The sequence below is a fragment of the Triticum dicoccoides genome, chromosome 2B (genome assembly GCF_002162155.2).
Source record: "Triticum dicoccoides isolate Atlit2015 ecotype Zavitan chromosome 2B, WEW_v2.0, whole genome shotgun sequence".
NCBI lineage: Eukaryota > Viridiplantae > Streptophyta > Magnoliopsida > Poales > Poaceae > Triticum > Triticum dicoccoides.
In genome coordinates, this window is record NC_041383.1 from 280,447,079 (window position 1) to 280,452,166 (window position 5,088).

Consider the following 5,088-nt stretch of genomic DNA (forward strand, 5'->3'; position numbering starts at 1 on the left):
GCTTGTTTGTCATGCCTGCTACTTCTTAGAGATGAGTCAGGTCTGATTCATCGAGGATGAATCAGAGGTGTGTGAACATGTCCTACTATGTGTGAGCTAAGTGTGTAAACACGATTTGGTAAAAGGTGTCGGTGAGAGGCCATGTAGGAGTACATGGTGGGTTGTCTCATTGAAGCCGTCCTTAGGAACTGAGTTCTGTGTTTGTGATCCATGATTTAGCTACTACCATGCATTGGGCCCTGAAATATGACCCCGCTCGACTTCTTATTCACCCTAGTCCTCTGTCCAGGAGTTGCAAGTAGTTTCTGGTGTTTGTAGTATGCTGGAGGCCGTGGACAGCGCTGACCGTAGGGGTGGGCTGCGATGCGGTAGGCACGTGGCCGGGTAAACCGGGCACCCGTTTGGTGTCACGGAACCCTGTTCACATCGTTTAGGGCTGTGAGCGAAACTCCGGCCGGATCTCCTCATGGATGGAACCCGAATAGGCGATAAACCTGGACTAGAGACTTGAGTGTTTAGGTAGGTCGTGGTCTACACCCACGTCGGCTTTCGCTTGAAGTCTGCCGAGCACATGTCGTGTGCAGACGCTAAGTGGTGGAAACATGTATGAAGAAGTACACCCCTGCAGGGTTAACATCATCTATTCGAATAGCCGTGTCCGCGGAAAAGGACTTCTGGATTGCTTATATCAGTTCATAGACAAGTGAAAGTGGATACTTTAAAATGCGCAAGATAAGCGTGAGTGCTATGGATGGCGTTCTCGTAGGGAGACGGGAGCGGATCCATAGTGGTGTATTGATATGGTGAATATGTGGACTCGTGTGCGCCACCTCAAAAGAGTCGCTTGCAGTCGTAGTTTAGGATAGCCACCGAGTCAAAACTGGCTTGCCGCAGTTAAACCCCACCATCCCCTTGTTGAAAATGATGCATATGTAGTTAGTTCTGATGTAAGTCTTGCTGGGTACATTTGTACTCACGTTTGCCTATTTTATGTTTTTGCAGAGAGACTTCAGTCTCACTAGTAGTTCCACGTGGACTTCGACGTTTAGCTTGTTACCTCAGCTACGATCTTGTGCCCTCGGCAGGATCTGATAGATAGTCAGGCTTCTCAGCCTTTTTCATTTATAGATGTCTGTACCCAGACATGATAGCTTCCGCTTGTGCTTTGATTTGTATGCTCTGAATGTTGGGTCATGAGACCCCTGTTTGTAATATCTCGCTCCTCGGAGCCTATTGAATAAATTACTTGAGTCGTAGAGTCATGTTGTGATGCCATGTTGTGTTTGCACATATCGAGCATATTGTGTGTATGTTATTGAAATGCTTGGTATGTGTGGGATCTGACTATCTAGTTGTTTATCTTTAGTAGCCTCTCTTATCAGGAAATGTCTTCTAGTGTTTCCACCGAGCCATGGTAGCTTGCTACTGCTCCGGAACACTTAGGCTGGCCGGCATGTGTCCTTCTTCGTTCCTGTGTCTGTCCCTTCGGGGAAATGTCACGCGATGAATACCGGAGTCCTGTTAGCCCGCTACAGCCCGGTTCACCGGAGTCCTGCTAGCCCAGTGCTACAGCCTGGATTCACTCGCTGATGACCGACACGTTCGATGCTGGGTCATGGATGCCTGTCCCTGTAAGTCTGTGCCACTTTGGGTTTACGACTAGCCATGTCAGCCCCGGGCTCCTTATCATATGGATGCTAGCGACACTGTCATATACGTGTGCCAAAAGGCGCAAACGGTCCCGGGCAAAGGTAAGGCGACACCCGTGGGAATACCGTGCGTGAGGCCGCAAAGTGATATGAGGTGTTACATGCTAGATCGATGTGGCATTGAGTCGGGGTCCTGACAGTAGGTTCTGGTGAAGCTTGGTATTCCGATGTTCAGGTATCTAGTAACTTCCTTCAAGTGTCATCCAAAAGGAGTGTCTTCATCGGGTTGCGTGAACTTGTTCCTTGCATCCGCCATCCTAAAGAGTAGAAAAGGGAGAGGAGTCAGAAATGAGAAGAGATTAGTGATCCAGGGCTTTAGCTTAGTGGTCGTGTCCTACAGTCAGCGTGTGCTCTGATACCATCTTGGAGCAACCAGACCTCAAACAGTCTGATCTTTGTGCATCAGTGTCATCCCTGGATCGGTAATGCTGACACGCATAGTACTTGAGGATTTATAACAGAGTAGCAATAACACACTTATTACATCGAATGTCTCAAGAGAGAACTTATTACAATAATATGGCTTAAGGCCGTCTAAAAACGATAACAGCGGAAGGCTTGGAAGATAAAGTGAGTCCATCAACTCCAACGGCATCACTGAGTGAAAGACCACAACCTATGGCACCTTACTCGATGTCTGAAAAGTCTGCAACATGAACATTGCAGCCCGAAATGGGTCAGCACATGGAATATGCTGGCAATGTAACACATAGAGTAATGAAAAGAATAATTGCTATCACTACATGCATATATGGCTGGTGGAAAGCTCTATGGTTACAGTTTTGCATAAAGCCATTTTTTCTCTACAACAAAGGAATAAATTTTATTTAACTATCATGGTGGTTGTTAAACATTGAGAAGGTTCCTCCAACTCAAACCCAATTAAGCATCATCATTAAACCCAATCAAATTATATTTGGAGTGATGAGATCAACATGATAATCCAAGAACTAGATACTCAAGATGTCCATCACCGGGGACACGGCAAACCATCATTAGTTTGTACACTCTGCAGAGGTTTGCGCACTTTTCCCCACAAGACTCGAATACATCCATGGTCGGAGATTCGAGACACAGTCTTTCTGAAGCATTAACTCTCTACTCTGGATAGACAGTACCACCTACAACCCACTACATCTGCTAGTCTACCTCTTCAAGAGCTTCACGCAACTTACTCAACTATGCCAGAGCCCATATTGGCTTGTGGCTGCACACGGAAGTTTCTAGCATGAATAATCTTATGATCCCTGGGTGGCGGACCGTAGGATGATCACACGGGTACTCCGGGATATCCTAGGACAACACTGGATTCTCCAGGTGCCCTGAAAACCACTGGGTACTCTGGGGTGCCTCAAGCAATCCACCCAGATGTGTATTTAAGTAGCCACCTTAATTCAACCATTAATTAACAATACTCACATCTGTCATGAATCACTCGAACAAAACCACGTCTACAAGCATAGCACAGCAATATAAGCATAACATAGAAGTAACTCCCAAAGGTTGGATAATAAGAGATGTAACCAGAAAGTTCAACTTAGGAACTCCGGTTTGTAAAAAGAATCAAATCAAACGAAGCAACGAAACTCAAACTGCAAAAGAAACAAGATCCGTTTACTAATCTGGACTTAAGTTAAATTTTATAGTAGCAAAATCTTGTTCAAGTTGGTTAAACAGAAAGAGGGCTTCAAGACGAGGATCTAGGCACTTGAATCGCCTGATTCCAATAAACGAGTGAAAAGATAAACTAAAACGAAAATCAGGGCAGAAATCACGGTCGAGAATAATCACAGAAAACCCTAGAAAAAGAAAAACTGACGAACAGGCTAACGAATGAACGTCCGCTGTCTGCGGTTAACAAGAGAAAACCGTTCGTTAAAACGAACGTACGAATGGGCGTTCGCTAAATAATTAAACTGGGAAAAAATAAAAACCGATCTAAAAAATAACCGAAGGTTTTTTAAAAAATCGTGCGGTTAATCGGCAAAAACCGGTAGCGGATCGGGAGGCTACCTCGACGGCGGGACGGCGGCGGCTCCGACGATGGCCGCCGGCAACGACGGGCGGCGGGGTCGGGTGGCGGCGGGGCTCCAAGGGACGGCGGCGTTGCGGGAGGGAGGCGGCAGCGGCGGCGACTCGCGGCGGTGGTTGACGGCGGAGCGGTGCTATGATTTGGGGCGGCTCGGGCCTCGCCTCTTAAAGGCCGGCTGGGCTGGAGTCCTAGTCGGGCACGACCCGGCTAGGTCGGTTGACTTTTTTTAAAATAATTCCACGCGCAGAAAAACAAAGAAAAAAAATACTAAACGGACTCCAAAAATCTTGAAATAAATTTTCCCCGTCCTCTAAAAATATAGCGGACAAAGTGAACATTTATTTGGGCCTCTAATGCAATTTTGAAAAACGCATATTTTTCCTAATTCAAATAAAATAGCGATAAAACTACGAATAAAATTCTTATTTGATTTTAATATTTAGCCTCCATATTTCTTTATTTTGGGGAAGTCATTTTATCGCCTCTCTTTTATTTTTAATAAAAGAAATATTCGGAAAGGAAATAATTAAAATCAAATGATCTTCTTTTCAAAATTTGAGAAAACTCAAATATGAAAATAACAAAATCCCCAACTCTCTCCGTGGGTCCTTGAGTTGCGTAAAATTTCTAGGATCATCCCAAAATGCAATAAAATATGATATGCAATGATGATCTAATGTATAACATTCCAAACTGAAAATTTGGGAGGTTACAGATTAAAACACCATACCCATAAGTATTGTGTGAGTGTTAGCAATTGTGAAAGAGTAAATGATAGTTGAGTATGTGGACTTGCTGGAAAGCGCTTATATTGACTCTTTCCGATGTTATGATAAATTGCAATTGCATCAATGAGTGAGATTATAGTTTGTTGGTTTTCAATGAAGTTTCTGATTCATACTTGACATTGTGAATAGATTGTTACTTTAGCATAAGAAATCATATGACAATATATATATATATATATATATATATGTTGTTGTTATAAGAATGATCATGATGCCCTCATGTCCGTATTTTATTTTATCGACACCTCTATCTCTAAACATGTGGACACATTTTTCGGTATCGGCTTCCGCTTGAGGACAAGCGAGGTCTAAGCTTGTGGGAGTTGATACGTCCATTTTGCATCATGCTTTTATATCGATATTTATTGCATTATGGGCTTTTATTACACGTTACGTCACAATACTTATGCCTATTCTCTCTTATTTTACAAGGTTTACATGAAGAGGGAGAATGCCGGCAGCTGGAATTCTGGGCTGGAAAAGGAGCAAATATTAGAGACCTATTCTGCACAACTCCAAAAGCCCTAAAACTCCTTGAAATTCATTTTTGGAATTAATA